Source organism: Acomys minous (genome assembly GCF_964271855.1).
Source record: "Acomys minous genome assembly, chromosome: 8".
In the NCBI taxonomy this organism is placed as follows: domain Eukaryota; kingdom Metazoa; phylum Chordata; class Mammalia; order Rodentia; family Muridae; genus Acomys; species Acomys minous.
In genome coordinates this window covers 43,384,851-43,409,105 of record NC_140489.1, presented here as the reverse complement: position 1 = coordinate 43,409,105, position 24,255 = coordinate 43,384,851, and the positions used below count along the sequence as shown (strand labels likewise).

At 44.0% G+C, this 24,255-nt stretch overlaps 1 protein-coding gene across 1 annotated transcript in view; it reads left to right on the top strand.

The window, feature by feature from the left end:
* The window catches only part of PRKCH (protein kinase C eta), a 212,722-nt gene that overhangs the window by 145,897 nt on the left and 42,570 nt on the right, over positions 1–24,255 (top strand). The window lies entirely within an intron of this gene.

The window sequence follows — 24,255 nt, the reverse complement described above, 5'->3', positions numbered from 1 at the left end:
TTAGCAATGAGATCCACAGAAGGTGCAAGGGTTCATTAGAGTTAGCACAGAGATGAACTCTGTCTCCAAACTAAAATGTTCAGTCCGTTTGCATTCCAGAGAGATTAATTAATATTCATGGATTGGCTCAGCCAGCATTTGCTGTGGTAGCCAAGCCCTGGAAAGTGCTGGATTCATTGCTGTTCTCCTCTTTCCATTCTACAACTTGAAGTGAGCTGCTCACCATGGACCCGTTCTGTTTTAAGAATGTGCAGCTGAGCCAAGCAGTGTGTCTTGAGTGATGATAGAAGAGCCTTGAGGTCAGATGAGGTGGGTTTGCCAGTCCACACCTAAGGCTATGGAATGGGGTTGATGGTTTCTGTCCTGTGTAGCCTCCCAACCATGCTTGATCACGTTGCGTGACCCAATCTTTTGATCTTAATAGGCTGTGATTCGAATAGACTCTGAGTCTGGCTGGTGTTCTCAGTGGATATCCAGTGCAGCGCTCATCAGGGAGACAGTGGATAGTGTGAGAAGTGGAGTAGCTAGGGAGTGTCTGGGTGTGTTTCTGTTAACGGTTTCCTTGCACCTGTGGTCAGAATCCTCCCTCTCTTTAATCATGGTATACCTTGGTTGCCACACATGACAGCTGGTCTTAGTGATCGGCTTGACACAATCTGAAACCACTTACGAGAGCCACCTAAAAGGGAGTCTCGGTGAAGCGTCGTCTAGATTGGATTAGCCTCGGGCATGCCTGTGGAGAGTTGTCTTAGTTACATTAACTGGTGTGGGAAGCCCTGGGCTGGAGGCGTACAGCACTAGTCTCTGAATTTGGATCCTAGATTGTGTAAAAGAGGAGAAAGTGATCTGACAACAATGGGTGAACACAGATGAATTCATTTCTCCTGCTCTTGACTGAGTGAGGATGGGATGAGATTAGATGTTATGAGCTCCTGCTATGTCAGCTTCCCTGCTCTGGTGAGCCATATACGTAATTGGTGGTTTGAATGAGAATGTCCCCCGTAGGCTCTTAGAATCGAATGCTCAGTTCCCAGTTGGTTTATGGAACTGCTTAGGAAAGGCTAGGAGGTGTGGTCTTGCTGAGGGATGTGTGCCAATGGGGATGGGCATTTCAAAAAACGCACACAAGGTCCAGCCTCTCCCTCTCCCTCTCCCCATCTTCCTCTTCCTCTGTCCTTCTCTATCTCTCTTTCTCTGCCTCCTGCCTTTGGGTCAGGATGTAAGCTCTCAGCTACTGCTCCAGCACCATGCCTGCCAGGCTCCCTGCCAATGCCTCACCTCAAAACTGTAATTGAGCCCCCAATTAAATACTTTCTTCTGTGTCTCTTCACAATGACAGAACAGTAAGAGATGAACCACAACCTAGACTTGTATGCTAAAATAACCTTTTCTCCCCTAAGTTGCTGTCTGTTCGTTTTATCACAGCAACAGAAATAAATACGTAGCAAATACATTTGTTTTTCTCTAGTGACAAAGTTACTACTTTTGTGTGTAGGGGAAAATATGTATTTTTTTGGCACAACCTTGAGTACTAAAGCAAAGAATTTTCTGGCTGAAATATACTATTTATGAGTTGCCTGTCTCTACCTTGCTTACCTCAAAGAGAGACTTTCCCACATTTGCTTTTTAAGAATAATGACCTCTCTGCTTGGAATGACTTCTGTTGTAAGCCAAGTTAAATATTATCAGCCCCACAGCAATAAATTGCATACTCGTTCCAGGATCAACAATTTACCTATACTTGTCACTTAATTTTTTTTTTTAACACTAACAGTGGTCATCACCATTGATTAGATGAACAATTCTTAGAAAGATGTACTTACTAACCAGGGTACTAACAGCTAGTGAACGGAGAATTCCAACCCTAACTGTTCTGCTACCTTCTTTGTTCAGGAGACTCTTGAAGACTGGAGACATGACTAGAGGGCTGGTGTCTTATTGTCCTTATAGTGCTGGGGAAACTTTTAATCATGAAATTAAGGCAGAAATAGAAGGAGTGAGGCTTGAAGCCAGGTGGCCTGACCGCGTGGGCCTTCCCTTACCCAGCACCGGCAGTGATGCGAGGGCTCACTTGCTCTTCTGGGTTGGATGTCCTACTTCCGTTTGCTCTGTGAATCTTGTTCCATAGAACATAGGCTTCGTGGCTGCTGGTGCTTCTGGTGACGCGGGATCGATCCACGCACTGAGGTTTCCCTTCAGTTTCCTTTATCTGTGGCTCAGTTCTAATGTTCAACTCTGATTTTTCATTTATTTCCTTTATTCTTGAACTCGGGTCTTCGTGTTCATACCCTAGCGTCTTAAGTGACTTTGAAGGGAGGGCGTTTAATCAGGATAGATTAAAGTGCTATTTTTGTCCTGTGGATTTGTTTCACGGGATACTTTTAATTCCATCAGGCTCCTGGCTGGGACTAGAGTCTTAAAGGGGAGGCTCTGAAAGCCAAGTCCTTGGACTTCACACGGTCAAGGGCATGTCTGGGCCACAGAGGGTGTGAGTTGGACGCATTTGGGAATCTAGTAAGAAGCTTAGAAACTTGAGGCAGCCTCATTTATCATGTGTGTCCTGAGGTGGCCTTTATAAAAGTTGACATGCCCCCTCTAGAGGATTCCTCTGAGCTGTCTAAATAAAGTTTTGGTTGGTTGGTTGGTTGGTTTTGGAGGCTTTTCTTCCTGGGCCTGTGTGGCTTATTTTCCAGCAAACTATAAAGTCAATACTGTTAGCAAGTCCTCACCAAGTAGAATCTCAGAAAAAAGAACTCTATCAGCCATGAATTTCTCTCTTTTCAGTGACCATACCCATGAGTGAGACCAGAAGGCAGGCTGGCCATCCTTCTGTGTTTCTGTGAGCTTGTGTGAGCACCATGAGCAGTTATCAGAGGAAACAAAGCCTACGTCCTGGGAGGAGCAGCTGCAGAAGGCTCTGCTCTGGTGCTGTTGGTTGCAGAGTCTGCAGCTGCTCAGAGCCCCGCCCCCAAACCCAAGTGATCTGGAGAGCAGGGAGTCTTGGGATCAGCTTTGAGAAAGGAGAAAAAGGACTGCTCATCCCTGTGTCCTGGGTTACCAGGAACCCAGATGGTGCATGAGTAACGTCTGCGTAGCTTGGATGTTTCTCCAGAGTCAAACTCCACAGAAAAACTTTGGAAATAAAAAGGCATGCAGCATACTTATAGCAGAACAGGAACCTTTTTCTGTCATGCTCCATAAACTGTATTAAAGGGGATTTCAGCCATCCCTAACATTTCAACCCCAAGCCACTAAGCCATCCATCCCACATTTGCTTTTCTATCTCTAACCAAGTGGAATGTATATGCGAGCTATTGGGTGAAGAGGAGTTTATAGAGTTTTAGGGTCTGGTGCCTGGTTACCAGGTTCCACTGAAGCACCGAGTGTGCATCTCAACACTCATCCTGCCATGTGTGACCCTGGCTGCATCAGGCCTTTTGCAGCCCTTGGCAGGCTGCATGCTTGGCCATCAGTGTCCGCTCCTAAAGCACCTGTGTGATATTTCACTGTCCCATCTTCCAGATGGGAACCATCCCACAGGGAACCAGCCCACACGTGTTAACGGCCAGACCTGGCATACTGTCTGCTCTTACATCCACAGAATACAGTATTAACCCTTTTTGACCTTTCCTGAAAAATCACCTTTGATTTCTCTTCAGATTGAGAGAAAAAAAAAATCTGACTTTGGCAAGAATTTAAAAAATTTTTGGTTTTGTTTTTATTTTTAGCTCTTATAGTGCTGGATATCAGTCCCAGGACAAGCACTCTAACACAGAGCTATATTCCCAATGCTTTCCTAAGCTTAAAAAATTTAGTAAGGTCAACCCTATCCCCACATGGAAAGTTCTGTTAAACTAGGCCTGTGGTTTACTCTCTCTGACATAACCTTTTCACACATTGCCTATCTCTTTTCCCAAGGGCAGAATCACGGGTATTGGGAGCCTGGTTGGTACAGATGCTTGTGCAATCTGAACTTTGCTGGGTGTGGCTTTGCTCGATGATCCCATTCCTAGGAGCATTGCTTCCTTGGCTAGAGGCTTACAAGGATTGTTCTTGCAAATCAGTTCTGTGTTGGGTCCATGGCAGATATTTCATGCCTGAGTCATTGTTCTCTTCAGTTCTTCTCTTCCAGAAAACTGAATCCATGTATCTGATTCCTGTCTTTCGGGGCCTCCCTTACTCCTCAGCATTTCTTTCTTTTTTTTATTGTTGTTGTTGTTGTTGTTTCCAAGACAGGGTTTCTCTGTGTAGCCTTGGCTGTCCTGGACTTGCTTTGTAGACCAGATTGGCCTCGAACTCACAAAAATCCACCTGCCTCTGCCTCCTGAGTGCTGAGATGAAAGGCGTGCATCACTGTGCACCAGGTTCCTCAGCATTTCTTATTAGCAGACTTGCAAACTCCCAGATATCTTTCATTTGAGCCTAGAGTTTTGTAATCTTACCTATATTAAGATGTATTTCCATACGTGTGTTTTCCCTCTGCATATAATAAGAAATATTGTTTCAGGATATTTGATCATACTGTGAACCCCGAGATTGTATTATTTACTGGAGAAAATTGTTTCTTGTTGTCGTGTGGCTCACCCCTAGCACACACTTTCAATCCCAGAGCTTTCTGCTTGGATATTATAAACAGAATTAAATAAAGTCAACCATAGGTCAAGAGGCAGAGCAAGCAACCAGTTGGCAGGAAGTAAACATAGAAAACTGCTTCTGAATTATTTCTTATGACAGTTGTACAAAATATTGACACAAGATGGGACAGTTTGATATTCTTTTTGGAAGAATTTTTCACTGATGGCCTTTTAACAGGATGAGCATTTTTTTAAGTAGGCACTGTAAGGGCATTTTTAAAATTCCTGTTCTTGTACATTAAAAAAGCAGTATTTTAAATCAATCACCATAATAAACCATCTTTAAGATAATAAAGAAGGCAAGGGAATTCCAGACTGTAGAGAGCCTATTGGCTGAATCACCTTATTTACTACTCTTAAATCTGGTAACATTCTCCATTTTCCAGATTTCTTTTTAATGACAACAAATATTAGATAATTCCAAGAAGTGGTTGATTCTTCAATATGTCGAGCATTTAGCTGCTCCTGTACCAGCTGTCCCAATCAGAAACCATTGTTCCGCCCACACACAGGTTTGTCAGTCAACCATTTTAAAAGTAGGCAGTTGGTACCTTTGAAAGACCAACAGCTGTTGTGTCCTGCTTATGTGCAACCTGAATGGTCTGTAACTGTTCTTGATAATACCTTTTAATATTTTTCTCAAAAACATTCTTTATTTTATGGTTTCTGAGATTAGAGGAATGTTAATCTGTATTTTCCATTGCTGCAACAAATCACATCCTCATAAATTCATGGCTATTGTTAGCCACATACAGCTTTAATTTTCCTATATGTCCTTCTGGCTCTATATACTCAACTCATCTTGCAGTTTCTCTTACTGAGATAAAATTCCAGTCTCTAGAAACCAAATATTTACCCCCTGAAGAGGCCAATCTGGTGAAATTATTGTTACATCTGCTTCAAGGTCTATTAAACCTTCAATTTCAATGCTATTTATTTGTATTTTTATGTTTGGTCTCTGATCCTTTAGAGCAGTTTGCCAAAAATACTTGTTTTCTGGTTTCTCTTGGATTTTTTTCTTTTATCTGCTGAAGCTGTTCTGTCCTTGATTACATCCAGAGCAGTGCTGTTTTTAACAACAGGCATTAAATCTTTTAATTTCTCTGTGTATGAGTTTCTCCAACAGTAACAGGTAATGACTGAGTCAAATTTGATGCGAGAGCCTGAGGGAGGTCCCCCTTGGGCATTTTCCCAGGACAAAGGGTTATCTTGCTTGTCCCTTCTTGATCTGCACTCATTAATTCAGTGATGACCTTTGCCACACCTCTGGTTACTGTAGATCCTTCTTTTTGGATTATCTCTAGAAAACAGGCTGTTTCTAGGAATGCCTTGCCGACAGACCTTTTTCAAAGGACCTTGCTTGCCATAATTGAGGTGCATGCCTTTAATCCCAGCACTCAGAAAGGCAGAAGCAGGCAGATCGATCTGAGTTCAAGGTCAGCCTTCTCTAAACAAAGGGAGTCCAGGACAGCCAAGGCTACACAGAGAAACCCTGTCTCTAAAAAACAAAATCAACCAACAAGAACACAAATCTGACATTTTGATTTTTCTGAAAAGTTTTAGAAATTACCTCTATCAGAGTAGCATCATAAATGTGAGATCTATTATCAGCCATATTTCTAATCCATGCATTTATTGGTGGTGATCTTGCTATTAAAGGCCTAATCACCTCTGTGCATTCTACATTAGCATTTTCAAAAGCCAAAGATTAATATTTGTCTGAATTCTGAATCTGATACTATTCTGTTTACAGCTGAAGTCAGTCTTTGCAAAAAATCAGTAAAGTTTTCTTTTGGGCCTTATATAATTTTAGTAAATAACTCAGACCTCTTTCCTGATTCTTGAACCGTATCCCAAGCATTTAAAGCTACTAAATGACATGGCACCAAGGTGTGATCATCAAATTCAAGATGCCTTTGTAACTTAGCATATTGGCCTTCACCTAGCAACTGATCCTGATAAATATTAATACCTCTAACCCTATTCGTTGTCCTATTGCCATAGTTTTCTCTTTCCACTTCGTTCACCATTGTAACTGAGGACCAGCTCCAATATTGCTGTTGCCAAATCTTTCCAGTGTTCGAGGATAATTCTGTTCTGAGTTGCTCATAAATTTAATATCTGCTTCACATAGGGTGAATGCATACCTTATGAAATGATCACTTCCTTAAATAGCCTCAAATCGAATATGTCTGTAGGATTCCATAGCCTCAAATCTAATATGTCTATAGGATTCCATATAGCTTCCTGATAACCTTGGGGGGCTACTTATTGTCTGCTTGTGTTGTAATAGTAACTGGATAAACTAAGGTTGGTTTTCTAACAACCTGGGGCCTCCCCCTTCAGTTTCATCATGTGGTGGCATGGTAGATTCTTGTTTAAATTCTTCTGTCTGAGACTGAATAGTTTTCTTATTTTCATTTATAAATATTTCAAGCCTTGTATCTTTTTTAAAATTTTATTTATTTATTATGCATAGAGCATTCTGCCTGCATGTATGCCTGTAGGCCAGAAGAGGGCATTAGATCTCATTACAGATGGTTGTGAGCCCCCGTATGGTTGCTGGGAATTGAACTCAGGACCTCTGGAAGAGCAGTCAGTTCTCTTAAGTGCTGAGCCATCTCTCCAGCCCATCAAGCCTTATATCTTATCAATCCACTTTTCATACTTGGCACAAAAAGACCCACTGTGGCTATTAAGCTTAAGATATTAATTACCAGACTAATAGTAATTATAATCAAAAGTATATCAATATCAGTTAAGTCATTTATCTTTTTATTTTCTGCTTCTATTTTCAAGCCATCCAAAGTAGCGTTATGTAGGGTCCTAACACTCTGTATTATGATATTTCTCATTCTTAACACGGGAAAGGTTACTCTCTCCTTGAGGACTTCCCAGGTATCTTACCAAATCTGATAGATTCTCAGTTTTTCCACTGCTGACATGATTGATCTGTCTGCGTGGTTGTGCCATGCATTGGCATGACAAATATTTTAAACAAAATATCAATTGTTTTATTTTTCACCAATAAAGACTCAGGAGCCACGTGCTGGGGTGAAAGTCTACTAGCTCAGAGAGGCAGAGAAGCACCCAGGTAACCTTCCTCCTCTGCTGACATCACAAAAGGACTCCCCTTTCCCCACACTGTCTCAAAAACCTCTTTCAAACTGAATGTCCCTCCTTCTACTTCCTGTGAGTCTCTCTGTGTATGAGTCTCCATCATCATGATTTCCTTTCGATATTTTTTTTCATAATAATCCTATGTTTACTCCCTGTCAATTGGTTGCTTGTTCTGCCTCTTGACCTATGGTTGACTTTATTTAGTTCTGTTTATAATACTGAAGCAGAAAGCTCTTGGATTAAAGGTGTGTGCTAGGAGTGAGCCATGACACACCTAGAAACAGGTTTTTCCACTAATTACATAATCTTAGGGTTCACGATGCAATTAAATATACAACAACAACAACAAAATATATCTTTGGATAAAAGTGAGGGTCAAATTCAGTAGATTTGTTTTCACTTGTCATCTAATAGTGTCATTCTTCCTATTGAGACCAGGTTCATTCCTTTACTTGCTTTATTGCAGGGATGACCACATGCTACATTTCTGTTATTTTTATAGCCCTTGTTATATTCAAAAAGAGCCACAGAAGTTCTCAGGATGTGGGTAACTTTCACGCAAAATTTTGGCTCTGGGACCTCTCCAGAACCTTCTAGTTATATTCTTGTTTCCTTCTTGTCATACTTTGCTTTTCCAGAAACTACTTCTCCATTGTCTCCACTTAGTGACGATTGACTCTTATTCTGTCCCTTATTCCTTTTCCAAAGATGCATGGAGAGATTGGGGTTTCCAGCTGATTGGACACTCTGCTTAGGTGCACCCTCCACTTTCCCACAGGAAACACTTGGCCTTTTTGCTTCCCCCTCCACAGCCCTTGGAGACCACTTAGTGTTCATTGGCCATCAACTCACTGCCAAGGACATGAACATAATGTTGAACAAAACCAAAACTGTTTCCTGATGGAGAACATGGTACAGCGGTGGAGAAAGTTGTCAGTGAAGTCATCACACAAATAGATATGGCAAGTATGGCCAAGGCCACGAAGCAGGGAAGTGTAGTGCTGTGGTTGAGAATTTCCCTAGAGTGGAAGGTCTGGCTAGGGAGAGATGGAAGATCTTCTTAAGGAAGTAACTTCTAGGATCATGTCACTATTGAGGAGAGTCAGGTCCCCAGTAGCAGGAAGAATGGCAAGTTCTAGGGCTTTTAAGGGATGTGTAGCTGGAACAATGAGACATATTTTCTCACAGTTAGCACTCCATTATCCCAGAGTATGCACAGTCATCTGATGACTTTAAATCTTTATTATACACACCTCATAAATAATTTATCGAGAGTTAGGTAAGCTGGCCATGTTGCCAATCCCCGGAGGAGTCATCCAGTCACCATGAGTTTCTTGCCTTTGTGCCTCAGTGTTTATACCCAACGATAGGATCATTAAATTTTAGAAACAGTAGAGACCTCAAAGACTGCCTAAGGCCAACTTCCTTTTTAACAGATGAGGAAATTTAGGTCTCAAATAATTCAACCAGCAAATTGTGTCTCACAGCAGAGGCTGTCAGGATGGTTCATCTGCAATTTGTAGTCCATCTCCAGAAAACCGAAAATATGATTAACCTTCACCTTCCTGCTGATTAAAGGGTTAATCAGCCATTTCACTGAGGAAAATCCAATCAAGGCAAGAGCACGTTGGTTGACAGTGTGCCAAGCCCTGTATGAAGAAGTATATATCTGCAATGGATGTAGTGGGGTTCTGCCCTACGAGGCTTTTTTTTTTTTTTTTTTTTTTTGGTAGAGTGAGATAGTCAATCCACAGACCACTAACAGCCAATGGATCCCAAAACTAGAACATGCCCGGTGTGTTTGTTACTTTCCTTATTGCATTGATGAAATACCTAACAAAAACAGTGCAAAGGATGAAGGATTTGTTTGAGTTCACGTTTAATTTTAGACCATGACGGTGTGGAGGGCATGGTGGTATTCATGGCAGCTTAGTCTGGGTGGTGGCAGCTTGCCAAGTGGCTTGTTCATATTGTGACAAAGAGCTCTAGCCATCAACACCCACCTCGAGTGAGCCACTTTTGTTAGCTAGGCCGCATTCTCAAAGGTCCCGCAGCCTCTCAAGATAATGCTACAGCTAGAGGGTAAGTGGTCCGTCCGCCCACCTGCCCCCCCCCGCCGTCCCCCCCCCCCCAGTATGTGAGCCTGCTGGGGGCAGTTGTATTTGCTTCTGCATAATACCCAAGGTATTTTCAGAATGCAGAGAATGGACACTCAGTGTGAGACAGTCAGGCAAACGCCGTGCAGGAAGTGACATCAGAGCTGAGTGTAGAAAGTTACAGCTGAACAAAGATAAGGATGCCTTTGTGGTTGTGGAAAGGGACCACAGTTGAGCAAAGCAGAGAAGCACAAAAGTAGATGGTGACCAGATAGGGAGAATTGAAAACTACACAAAGGAGTGGCAGGAAGGAGACTGTGAAGGGCTTGAAACATTTGACTTCTGTACTATTCAGGATCTGGCACCATCGCCAGTCACGGGAAGCCCCAAAAATGCCAATTACCAGATAGAAATGTAGTTGTCTTGTAAAAACTCACAGCCACACAGTCCTGCTCTGCCACAGAAGCTCCAGAGAGTCCCGTGGGACCTGGAGGTCTGTGTTTCTTGTTCTGACACCTTCATGGCCGTCTCTTAGTCTGAGTTAATGGCTAATGGTCCAGGGGTTGTCCCTGATTTGCATTCCAGGTAGTCAGAAGGGCTGAAGGGCACTCTTCCCTGTGGGTGAGCTCCCTTCTTGAAGGTATACATAATGTGTATCATGGACTTTGGCTGCCCCTAGCCGCAATGAAGACTGAGAAATACAGCGTAACAATGTTCCAAGCTATCATTCCCTTGATAAGAAGGGAGTCAGTAGGTGCCTGGTGAGAAGTAGTATCAGACACATTTTTCCCCCCAGGGAGTTTAGGTTGAGCACTGTGTATGATATGAGTAAATTTTGCTTTTACACGTGTCAAGGGAGAGTGGCCTCTGTGGACAAGTGCATGGTGAATGCCAACCCAGAGAGATTCCATCTGTGGTACTCACAGTGTTCCTGGTGAGGCGATAAGGATGATGTAATCTAAAGTAGCTTTTATTGTAACGTTAAGTTGAGACTGTACATGTATTCTTTCTGCTAATAATTTGGGTGATTTTCCGTGGACCTGGCAGTGAACCCAATCGTGGTTCTGGAGGCATGGGCAAGTTGCTGAAGGCTCTGAGTCTTTTTAGCTACTCTGCATAAACACAGAGCCAGTGTCCCTGGAGGATGGACATGGAAACCTGCAGTCTTGCCGTCCTCGAGGCCTGCCATGTCACAAAAGGGCATTACGGCTTTGCTTGCGGGTCACCAGGTGACCTTGTTTCCTTCCACTTAGGTTGAAATTATGCTCGAGATGCCGCTGTATAGATGAGGATGAGGGGTGGGGTGGGGTGTGTCTTCCGACAAATGGGATCTGCCTTACTAAATTCAGTCCTTTGCAGAGCACCCCCATACACACACGGCCCAGAATGCTTTTCCTATGGAATGGCGATTATTTATCTCGCTGCTATGTATTTGCCTCGACCCTTTGAGGTGGTAATCTAGGAGGTTGTTGGGCCTGTGAGGCAGGTTACAGGTCTCTAATTTTGCGTCAAAAAGAAAGTTAAGTTGGATTTTTTTTTTAAGCTTACCTCTTCTAGAATAGTAGTGAAAGAAGATTTGAGTTGTTCATTTTGAGGGGAGATTCAAGGGCCTGTCAGGAGACTGAATACCCTGAAGACTTAACCCCAGGAGTGCCTTTTCTCAAAGAACCCAGCCTAGTGTCAGAACAAAACGTTAAGTCCTGGGGACACTTAATTGTTCCTGGACTTCATTCATTAAGTCAGAGTGGCAAGCCTGGCATGCTGCGTCTGTGCCCGGCTTTAGTGTCAACGAAAGCTGTGGTTGTTTGTAGCCGATTGATAAATGTGCTAATCGGTTTCCCTGGCTAATGAAATCAGGCCACCAGTTTTGCTCTTTCTCCTACCAAATTGACCACAAAAGCTGTTTTTCATTGTAGTTAGTGACAACTTGGATTTATCTGCTAAGCAATAAAAATGCATCAGGTTGACCTTTCTGTACTGGCTGGATGCCACCATTTGTCAAAAGCCATTGAACCGGACAGTTCAACAAATGTCTGCACGGCTCCCCCTACTTAGCTTTGTGTCTGAGTCCTGGGGATCAAAGGAGGATAAAGATGGGCCCTGCCCTCAGGCTGGGAGCTTGTTCATGCCGCAGCCAACAGTTGATAAGTCTCTACTGCATTCCACACAAGGCCCTAAGCTCTGGGGAAATACAGGAAATAAAGTAGACACATCCCTCTTACCCTCAGGGAGCTTAAATTCTAGCACAAGTAAACAAGTAAACAAATTAGAAGCATGTTGTATGTTGAACCGATGAACTCTATGTAAAGAAAAGGCTTCACACCAGAAGATAAAACCGACCACATCGATTTTACGGGGAGGGACGTTTGAGCAAAGGGAAGAACGGGCCTGATGAGGGTCTATGTGGGTATCTCTTGGAAGCACATTCATGGTGAAGCGGGGGAGCTGGACGTGGCCGCGGTGTTGCCGTAGCAGGGCTGCAGCAGTGTGGTAATCTCCCTCGAGGAGAAACTTCCCTGTAGGACATTTTTAACCTATTTCGTTCTAATTTCCTCTAACTATTGTACAAGGTGCACGATGCTGTCCTTTCCACCAGATAAGGGCATTCCAGGCTGTGGGAAGTACGTAGGTGGTGGATCAATGTTCAGTGTTATAGAAGGTTTGTCAAAAACTCGGCAAGCTCCCACAGTTTCACCTTTTGCATCCTTTCTGTGTGAGTCTCCTGGGCTTATAGACCCTGTGTATGGATTTGCTTTCTCCTCTGTCTTTGCCTTGACCCTCTCTTTGCGAGCCTCAGCCCTACTAATCGTTTCTATCTCAATGTGGTAGACATCACTAATCATTTCTATCTCAACTGAGTTTCCCGACTCCGTGCACCCTCTGGGTTGTGCGTTCTTCCTCTGCCACTGGCAATCCACCCTGCTCTCCCTTGGCACGGTGCCGCTCATCACAGAAGACACTTCTTTTACAAGATTTTTTTTTTAATTTTTAACTTTATATGTATAGGTATTTTGTCTCCATGTAGACTGTGCAACATATGCATGCCTGGTGCCCAAGGAGGCCGGAGGAAGGCATTGGGTTCCATGCAACTGGAGGCTTGCAGAGTTGTGAGCCATCATGTGGGTGCTGGGAATTGACTCCCGGGCTTTTAGAAGATCAGCCGGTGCTTTTAACCTCAGAGCCATCTTTCTACCAGTCCCAGCTGGGCCACTTCTTGAGGACAGAAACTGTGGGTCTTTAACCTCAGTATCTAGGACAGTGACAGGAAACTGAGATGTCTATAAGTGCTCATAGACCTGATCAAGACGGCTAAGCTAACCACATGTCTTCCTACGTGAAGGCGGCTGTTGGGATGACACCATAGTGTGATCACCACCATTTACTGATCACCTACCACAAGGCAGGCTCCATTCTAAGCTTTGTATAAATTTACTTCATTTTTTTCCCCCCTCTACCATCATGTAATGGCACTCACTGGTTTATGTTGGGTCCAAATCCATGTTCTTCTCAGGATTCAAAGTATGTGTTTTTTTGTTTTGTTAATAAATAAAAGCCTTCTGGGAATCTTCTTTCATCTACTGAAAGGAATGGTTTTCATATCTTAATTGTGTTTTTCAAACTAGGGTTTTTGGTTTGTTTTAAGGTTTACTTTTTTAATTTTATATACGTGTACATTTACCTGCTTGTATGTATGTGCACTGTGTGCATGTCCAGAAAGGCTAGATTAAGGCACTGGATCCCCCTGGAACTGGGTTTTATAGACGGCTGTGTACTGTCATGTGGCTGCTGGGAACTGGACGCTGAGCAGGGCTCTGCAAGTACAGCACGCTTATGACGCCCACCAAGCCTTTCTCCAGCCCTAAAAGAGTACCACTCATTTTCCAACGCTTTAAAAATTCGGGCTGGTGGTTTTGATGAGAATGTTAATAATTCTTTCACTCATTTATAAAAGGCATTTTCCCCCTCTTGACACCAGCGGTCACTGCCCCGACTCTTCGCTCACCTTTCTCCCATTGATGACTTTGGTCCTCAGCATTTCTGATAGACCCAGAACTTCTTTGCATGAGACGGCTGATTTCTCAGGGTTGCATTCCCTCAGCATATTGTGTTCAGAGGGCTTCTTCGGTAATCTACTTCAGCTTCCTCTTTCCTGTGAAAAGGGGAAACATCAAGATGCTTTGTAAGCTGGACACTCCCTGTATGTTCCTCTAGCCTGTCCTCGTCTTTCACCTGCAGCTGACGGGAAGCTCGGCGGGATCCCTTTTCTTGGTTATGTGGGAGTTGTGGGTTAACTGTAACTCCTAAAAATTATCAGCGGGAAGAGAGACCCTGTCTCAGAAGTCAAAAACAAAACTCTGCCCATGAATACATCTCTTGATTTAGGTCGATAGGCACTAGTGAGAGCAGTGGGTTTTCCACTGAGATTTTGTTGTTGATGTTGTTTAGTTTTGTGGGAAAGGGTCTGGCTTCATAGCTTAGCCCAGCCTGGAACTCACTGTGTAGCCCAGGCTGCCTGCGAACTCATGATCTTTCCACATCAGCCTCCTGAGTTTTCGGAATACAGGCATGTGCCACCATTCCCAGCTTTGTGTTTTGTTTATTACATGATCTTGGGCTGGAAAGATGGCTTAGTGGGTGGAAATCACAATGAAAAAGCATAACCAAGTCCCCAAAGTTGTCAAAGCACACACATAACACTGATCAGAAAATCAAATGCAAATTTTACAATGTGGTGGGTTTTATTTGTGCATTCATTACCATAATGATTTTAAAAATAAACAAGGAACTACTTCCAAAGCAAAGATTTAAAAATGTGAAATGAGCTTACTCTTGCTTTTCTGATTATAGGAGAAGCATAACAGTCATTGTTGAGATTTAGCAGGAGGGCCCCTTGGACGGGGAACACACTGTGCGTGTATGGAGAGGGCAGGACACCCACTCTCCGCTGAGGGGCCTTTGCTCCCTTTGGAAACATCATTGACCTCTCATGGACCCACCCAGAAACTGTGCTTTTGTCACCTTCAAAAAGATGGAGTCTGCAGATCATGCTGTCACTAAGCTCAACGGGACCTGGGTGGAATCCGTGCCGCTCAAAGTCAACATAGCCCCAAAACAGCCCGTGCTGGACGCCGCTATAAGCAGGTCTGTCTGGGGCTCCCTCACTGTCCAGAACAGTCCTAAGAGTTGCCACCAGGACCTCTGAGTGCCTTGTAAGACATGGAGCTGGATTCCTTGTGCCCCACATGCTTACAACTATTTCCTCAGAGTTGGACACGGTGGCGCACGCCTGTAATCCCAGCACTTGGGGAGGCAGAGGTAGGCAGAGCTCTGTGAGTTCAAGGCCAGTTTGATCTACAAATAGAAAAGAAAAAAAAGTATATCCACAGAGTGTTTTAGTGGGCTTATCTTTTTAAGTGAGACATACTTATTTTTAAATATGGGCTTACACTGCATGACACTGTTCTGCTCAGCAGTAAATTGAACATAAAGCTATTCCACAACACAGAATACCTACACAGCTGTCTTACTTTGTGTGTGAGGACAGTGGTGTCCATGCAGTGGTGACATCGCTGGATGATGCACCTCCCCACCTGTGTCCTTTTCCTGAAGCAATATAGGACAAGAAACTTTTTAACCATTTTCTTCTCTCTCTCTCTCTCTCTCTCTCTCTCTCTCTCTCTCTCTCTCTCTCTCTCTACATAGCCATTTTGTTTTATCGTGGAAGTTATGGAAGTCTTAAACCAACGTTGAGCGATGTGGAGTAGTTTACCACACGAACCTACTTAAGCTATATATAGTGTATTCAAAGAGACTGCTGTCATACTAAGGCATTTACATCTTTGAGCACATGGATTTGGGTCTGTAAGTGATTTCTTCTGTATAACAGACCCCTCAGAGAGATCACCGCAAGGTCAAAGGCACACACAGTCACGGGAGATCTAAGACTGGCAGGAGTGGGTAGGTAGGATCTGGGCTTCAGTCTTGGCACTTTCACTTCCCAGTGGTGGGGCCTTGAGCAAGTTGCGTGTTTCCGCTAAGCCTTGGTCCTTTTTGTTCTCTGTGGTGTGAGAATGGAGACCTAGAAGTGCACTCCCGAGGGTAATTGCTAGAATGAAACGGTTGCTGCACACACAGAAAGCCGTGGACAGTGCCTTGGTGTGCAGCGCACGCTCCGTGAATGCTCTGGAACTTGACTACCATGATTAGCACACAGGAGCATACGTTCTACCCAGGGACTGGCCCTTGCCTTTCCAGCATAGCTCCTCCTGATATAGACCCAAATGAAGATGGACCTAAATGAAGACATTTCTCAGGGCAGAGTCTGATAAATCTTGACACATGAACACGTTGCATAATCGGTGTTCCAAATAATGCTTCCAGAATGGTCCCCAGTGACCTTGTTTTTTCCCTATCCATCCCATAAGCAGCCAGGGACTCTATACATGTGTAATATGATGTGGGCATCTACTATTTCAAAACTATCTTCTCAGTGGTGTTCTTATGAGCAAAATAGGATGAGTTTTTGCTACTGATGGGTTTTTTTAAAACATATTTTAAATTGTTATTTATTATGATCGTGTGTGGCATTGTGAGAGAGGATATGTACGTGCCAAGGCACAGATGTGGAGATCAAAGAACAACCTCGGAAAGTCTGTTCTCTTCTGCTACCACGGGTCCTAGGGATCTAAACGAGGTCTTGGGGGCCTATTAAGCAAGCACTTTTATCCTCAGAGCTGTCTTGCTGGCCCTAGGGTTTGCTTGGTTGGTTGGTTGGTTGGTTTGAGTTTTGGTTTGGTTTGGCTTTTGAGACCGTGTCTCACTATATAGGCCCAGCTAGCCTGGAACTTGATATGTAGACCAGGCTGTACCTGAAACCACAGACATCTGACTGCCTCCCCCTCCCCAGTGCTAGGAATAAAGGCGTGCACACTTCACCAGACTCCCAAGAATGGGTTTTTGAAGGGACTTTGCAATGATGATTATAAACAAAGGAAACCAGACAAATCAAAAGCCTCAGGTGTGCTCTCTCCAGTGGAGCTGTCCCGAGAGGATTGTCCCTAGCACATCAGTGTGGGAGTCTGAGTATGTGAGACAACATAGGTGGAGGTTTGTTTTTTTTTTTTTTTAACTTTACTTTTTTGTGCTTTTTCAGCTGTCCAAGAGTGAACAATACCGTACAGAGGCAGTATCGACACTAGAATAAAGCTTTCAGAGCCAAACTTGAATTTGAAGCCCCTACAATATACTAGTTTTATGATAGCACATGAACCTTTAGTTTATGACTTCATGATCTGCAATGTGGCTCTAAGAGTGCATGCTATGCTGTGGGCTAGTATGAAAACTAAGGGTCTGAGAGTGCGTCTGACCCTGTGGGCTAGTGTGAAAATCTGCTGTTTGTTCCAGTATCAGCCAGTGTCCATGATGATGGTACACCACATGAAGTATCATCTAACTACTGAGAGGATGAGCACTGGACATAAGAGAAAGAGTAAATCTACAGTTGTTATTCTGAGTGACTTGTCCTGACAATTAAGAGGCAGGAAAGAAAGATAAAAAGCACTCTGTGTGTTCATTTAAATCCAAAACAACAATAACAACAACAAAAACAAACAGCAGAAGCCATTTATTTATTTATTTATTTATTTATTTATTAATTATGTGTACAGTGTTGTTTGTATGTATGCCTGCATGCCAGAAGAGGGCAGCAGACCTCATTATAGATGGTTGTGAGCCACCCTGTGGTTGCTGGGAATTGAACTTAGGACCTTGGGAAGAGCAGATAGTGCTCTTAACCCCTGAGCCATCTCTCCAGCCCCCAGAAGCCATTTATATGAGTGTGTTCATGGGGAAACGTGTGGAGAAGCAGAAGGAAAGAACCCCACACTTTGAGAGATCGTGAGTAATCATTAACTGTGCCTTTTATATTATTATATTTTCTCACTGATTGTGCCCGAAATATGGTAGCTATTTTTTTTTTAAAGCCAGGAGTGGGAGATTGGCAGAACAGTAAGATGCTTTTAGGGCTGGGCAGAGAGTAGATGTGTCCAGGAGAGGCAGACAGAAAGCCCTTGTCATTCTGACATAAGGCTGCGTCCTAGACTGCTTCTTTCTTCCTCATCCTCATTCAGTATGGTTTAGTTGCCAGCATGGGGCACAGCAATATTTCTTCACTTCTGTTTTGCCTCTGGCCACATTTGTCCAGCAGAATTTGTTGGGAGAGAGAAGTGACAGGAAAATTGGTGGAGCCATGGCGCCTCTATCGATTGGAGAGTAACATCAGCCAGGCCTGGCAGTGTTGCCCAAGAGGCTGAAACAGGAAAGATGCAAATATAAAGTGAGCGCTGGCTACAGGGAGAGTTTCAAGGCTAGCCTGGATAATGTAGGGAGACCATATCTCAAAATTTTTTTTTAAAAAAATAATTTTTTAAATTTGAATTTTTAAAAAATTTGTAATTTAAGATTGTAATTCTTTAAAGGATTAGGACTCTTGTCTCAGAGGTTGAGCCCTTGCCTAGCATGTGTGAAGCCTTCAGTTCAGTTCCCAGTTTTGTCCCCACCCTTAAAAAAATAACCATCCTGATATAAGGTCAAAGCATACATTATGCATAGACATGACCAAAAAGGGAAGCAATTGTTGGCTGCTATAAATGGGATGCAGTGAGAGCTAAGCCTTCCTGGTACTCCTGACCACAGCTCCCCAATTCCTTTTCCTTAAGGCATGTGCTTGTATGTGTTTCCAGAAATGCTCTGTGCATGTGTAAGTGTGTGTCTGAATGTGTTTCCTGTTGAAAAGCTAATGGTAGCCTACCCTACATGTACAGAAACTGTTCCTCAGTCTCTAAAGAATGCACCCTAAACCTTTACAAAAAGGTGAGGCGAGACACCGCTTCTCCCTGAAGAGTCTCACAGCATCTGAGCACTGGAAGAATTTTGTTGTTTGTGTTGGAGAAACTGCAGGGGTTCTCTCAGATTCCACAGAGGGCTTATAAAATTTTATTCTAGCCGCATAGCAACAAAGCTGCCTTCTGCATGGGGAGGCGTTGCATCCATCGCTGCTTCCAACGGGCCTTCAGAATAGTGTGTAGTTCCTCGTGGTGGGCAGTGTCATGCAGTGGCAGGACACCATTGTTGGTAAGACCCCAAAACTAAGTCCTGACAAGGGGAGAAGATCCAGAGCTGGTTCCTGTTCTTGGAGAAGAGGTGGGAGCAAGTCCAGAGCTGCAGCCTCAGTTGCAGACTTGGTAGTGAAGCAAGAAAGGGTATTAAAAACCCCAGATGATTCCAGAAGTGGGAGATCTGCCCCTCCCACTCTCACCCAGTGAGGATTTTAGCACTCCTCTGAGTAAGAATGAGGGTGGGGAGCAGAGGGGCCAGGTGGCACTTGAGTCACAAAATTCTTTCTTTAGAGAGCCAGGTCCCGCCACAGAGTCCTTCCTGAGGGACCCATAGCTCTTACGTTGGTTAAAAGGAGGTGGCGGAGGAGACAGAGAAAGACACAGACAGACAGACAGACAGACAGACAGACAGACAGACAGACAGATAGACAGTGGAAAGGAGACAGCATGCAAGGCAGAGAGAAACAGGTCATTATTTAAAGAAAAAGTCCCACACAGATGGAGTTGAGACAGATGCGGGCATGAAATTTGCTTGCAAAGCTCGGGAAATGTTGACAAGCATGAAGTGTGACTGAGAATGCTGTGGAGCTTCTCACTTCCCCGAGACCCTGAAAATGGTGCCACAAGGTTGGCCTAAGGAACACTGAGGTTTTACTGTCTTTTCTATGAACAGGTTCAAACCTGCTGGAGGCTGTCAGAGTTTCCTTCTGACTGGCTGACGTGTGTGTGTGTGTGTGTGTTCTTGGTTGTTTTTTTTTCTCTCCTGCAAGAATCTGGTCGAGTAATCCAGAAGGTTAACAAATAACACAGCAGAAATAAGTGAGAGAAGCTAGCTGAGGCCCTCCAGCTCTGCCAGGAAGGTACCCAGAGGCCGGAGACATCTGTGAGGTCCTTGTTTCTCTCTCTGCTGATCCTCAACCGCTCTAAGAAGCCAGCATGTGGTGTTGTGTTCCACCACCATTTAAGAAGGAAAACCCTGTTCTCCACAGCTTATTCCTGTAAACTAGGAAGTTTATCCTCACAGGCCAGTTTCCCAGCATTTCCTGGCAACTCCGCATTGGCAGCAGGCTTGGGAAAAACTGAAATGTTTTATGGCCGGGGAGACTGAAACGCGACGACGGCAAGTGTGCTTTGCCGCCCAGTGCGTCTGAGGGCTGCTGAGATTCTTTCAGTCTGCCGCAGCCACTGGCTGTGTGGATAGTCTGGTTTTATGAGACGAAAGAGGAGGTAGGGCGCATGGTCCAGGATATTTTCATAGCTGTCCTGTGCTGTACCCTGTGGCTTTATTTCTGTAGCTTGGGTGCAGGGATTCAAACCTGGGACCTCACGAATGCTCAGCCTATGCTCTACCACTGAGCTACACCTTAAGTGGTGCACTTCGTTTTTTTAACTTAAACAGAAAACTTATTGTTAGATGCTCAAAATACTACATTTCGTAAGAATTAATCCTCAGAATAAAAATGCACCAGAGTTCAAGATGAGACATAAATAACCATCTGACATTGAAGAATCACGCAGTGCCTCTAGTATTGAACATTAGCTTTAATTAGCTCACCAAGTGAAGAGGCGGGCCAGCCCCTGTGTTGTCATTTATCCCAAGTGGTCCCCAGTTCACTCTCAGAGCCTCATTTTGGATAGGACGGTTGCCACCACCTATAAAGAGGTGTCTGTCTCCCCAAAGGGGAAAAGGATTCTTATTCCAGACGAGAGGGGTCCTCTGAGTGAGGGGAGTTCCCTCAGCATCTCTCTTAGACTATTCTTCCCTACTCCATGAGAGATAGGTTCAATCCTTTGTCAGTGGATATCAGTATAAAGTCCCATGCATAAAGTATCAGCATTTATCCTCTACACGTCCTCCTATATACTTTTAAACCACCTCTCTATGGTATCTCTAAGGACTAGTATTCAGGAATAAAATCTATCCATGTTCATTACAGAGCGAATCCTTGTTCTTGAGTGTTTTTTTTTTTAAATCCATGTCTACAAGTCCAGAGGTGCAGAGACTCGACTATATTTGCATGAGGTATACATTGACCTGTGCTCCTAACTTTGAATTCATTTATTCATCTACTAATTCACTCATTTACTCAACAGTATTCATTGAAACCTACTGTGTACTTGGGAATATAGGGAAGATAATAGTGATCAAGATAGGCCATCTTATAGGAAGTGTAAATCCTTGTAGAAAACTGTAAGGGAATAAAAGTAATTACTAGTGTAGATAGAAATGTTTCTCATTTGTAATTTTACTTCCTAGAGCTGAATGAAAAGGGGGAAGAGACTGACAGAAAACACTCCATGCTTTTCATTATTGAATGTGTAAAGTATTTCATAGTCCATTCAGACTGCTATGATAAAATACCACAGGCTAATGTATACACAACAGAAACTTCCTCTCATGAGTGTAAAGAGTGGGATGCTTAAGATCAGGATGCCAGTATATTGGTGTTGGTGGGAGCTTTATGTTCCTGGTGTGCAGGAATGAAGTAGCCAGTAAGCTCTCTTCTGTGCTGTTTCCTTGATCAGGGCACTATTTTTGAGGATGTGGGCACAGTGCACATGCGCATGTACACACACACACAATAAATAAATGTAATAATATGTCTGAATTTCAGTAGATCTCCTGGGGGTTTCTCAGAAACTAGGGCAGTGCTAAAATTTTCCAGCCAGAGTGAGTTTTTCCACCTGATTGGAAACGTTGAACTCTCCTTCTAAGTCTGTGCAGAAAGACTGAGCTCAAGGAGACACAGTGGGCAATCTGCACAGTTGGGGAAATGACAGGCTCTTGCCTTTCCTCATGAAATTCTGACATGTGGAAATGGCTTCATATGCTACAGCCTAGGCCAGGGGTAGTGGTGTCACCACTCGCACCATCCAGGGTCTTGGATTCCTGACATGAAGTACTAGCCCTGGGCGAGCCCTCTCCAGAAAAGTTCTTCTTCCTTCTCTCCTTGGCCAATCTCTCTGTGACCCACCACCTGCCAAGAAGGTTCTTTTCACCATCAACAAACTCACAACAATGATGGTTCCTTCCCCTTAGTGGCCTCTGTGAAGAAAAGAGAAGGCTTTGTTAACTGGGGGATATCCCTTCCTCACAGACCAACAGGAGGAAAGGGAGGGGCAGCCTTCCCTTGGTCACCCAGTAGATCATGCTGAATAGGCATTTGATGTAATAGTTGAGTAGCAGCATAGTTCCCACAGGTAGTGGCCTTCCGAGGGGCCTTTTACAAAGCACTATGTTCAAATACCACCTCTGTTGTCTTTGAAGGTTACACACACACACACACACACACACACACACACACACACACACCTGTGCACTGCCTACATTTCCCTGCTAAGGTCTTCCTTCCTTTCCTGTTACACCAGAAACACAGGCATTAAAAGAAGGCAAACAACTATAGTCAGGCTAAAGGGCTTCTGCACAGCACAGCACGAGAAACAGTCACCCTCCTGCTATGTGAACGTGGTCTGTCCCCTCGAAACTTGTCTTGGAACTTGATCTCTGATGCAACAACGTTGAAAGACTCTAAAAAGTGATTAGGCTAGGTGTGGCGCACACACCTTGAGTCCTGGCACACAGAAGCCAGAGGTAAATGGCTTCCAGGATAGATGATCTGCATAGTGAGCTCCAGTCTATCCAAGGTTACACAGTAAGACCTTGTCTCATAGAGTCAGCGAGGGCGTCAAGACAGAAAGAGAGGTATACGGAGTTCTTATTGGACTGAATTAGTTATTGCCAGAACACAAAGTGGCTCCTTGTGCTCCACGTCTTCTGCACCTGGTGTCTGCCTTCCGCCTTTCTGCTGTGTCATGGCAGCACAAAGGCCTTGCCACATGTGACTGTTTTCAGTCTTTGAATTTCAGCTTCATACCCAGAACCGGAATCAATGCCTTTCTTTTATACAGTGTCCAGCATAGGTATTCTGTTATAGCAACAAAGGAGACACTAAGACATCTGTGCCCTCCTCTTCACTATAGCAGTATTCATGACAACTGAAATACAGGAATAACCTAAATGCCCATCAGAAAATGGATGGAGAAAATTTGCCATGGAACATGACTTAGCTTTTTAAGAAGAAGGAAGCACTGTCATTCATAGCAGTGAAGATGGTCCTAGGGCATAGGGCTCTAAATGAAACAAGACAGACGAAGGAGGAGGAATAGCATGGTTCCCGTTTAAGTGTTTAACCCACCAGAGTCAGACTCACAGAAGCAGAGCAGAGTGGTGGTTGCCGGTGTGTAAGGGGAGGTGCTGGGCAAAGTGGTCCAAGTTTCAGTACAAGGAGATGAATAAGGTCCAGAGATCTATTCTGACACGGGGATTATAACGAACAAATGTGTGCTATATTTCTCAGTTTGCTTAAGACGGTGCATCTTACATTGAGTACGCTGAGCACAAAAGGAGGGAGAAGACAGGAAACTTTGGAGATAATGGATAGTTAACGTGTCAGTTGTAGCGGTGATTACGTGGACGGGTACTTAGGCAAACAGGCCAAATCGTATGCGCTAAGTATTTGCATCTTTTTGTGTCAATCATACGTCAATAACTTTAAAAAGAAAAAAAAAACCTCTTTGGTCCCCCATCTTTTAACAGAGTCATTGAAAAGAGGAATGCGTTGTAAAAACCACTGAGTCTCTTTGATTCCAAGAAACCATATCACAACTGCTGATGATTTTTTAACTTGCTCTGAATAATAATACTGGCAGCTGACAAACCCTTTTGAACTTCCTGATTTCAGAGGCACTAAAGGAAAAGGGAGGTGGCAGCCGTCTTAGGATTACAGCAGCATAGATAGGAGCCTTGTTCCCTCCCTGGTAGTGTCTCCTCTCAATGCGCAGGGATGGCAGGTAGCCTGGTCACTGACATTGTCAAGACCGTCAAACAACAGTGGGAGACAAAGAGAAGGTGGAGTAAAGTGTTGGTCGAGAGGGTCGGGTGGGATGAGCTGACTTCCCTTCTCAATGAGACGGTCAGTCTGTCTCCTGCAGCTGAGAGCTGCTGCTGTCTAGCCCCCTTTATTGCTGCCTCAGGGAAGCCAAGCTGGCCCTGGCCGAGCCCCTCCCAGCTTCTGTCTTGGCAAGCTTGTGTTCAGAGGCATTTCCTTCCCAGGAACTGAGGAATTTGATCCGAGATAAAAGTGGGCTTGGTTTTCCCCCATGTTGCAGAGGTAAAGATGAAGACTCGGATAACGGTTAGCTTGTCTTGCTTAAGGGTTACCATATGGCTGTATTATTATAAACGAGACCTTCTTAGCATGGGAGGTGGAGTGGACAAATGCAAGGTCT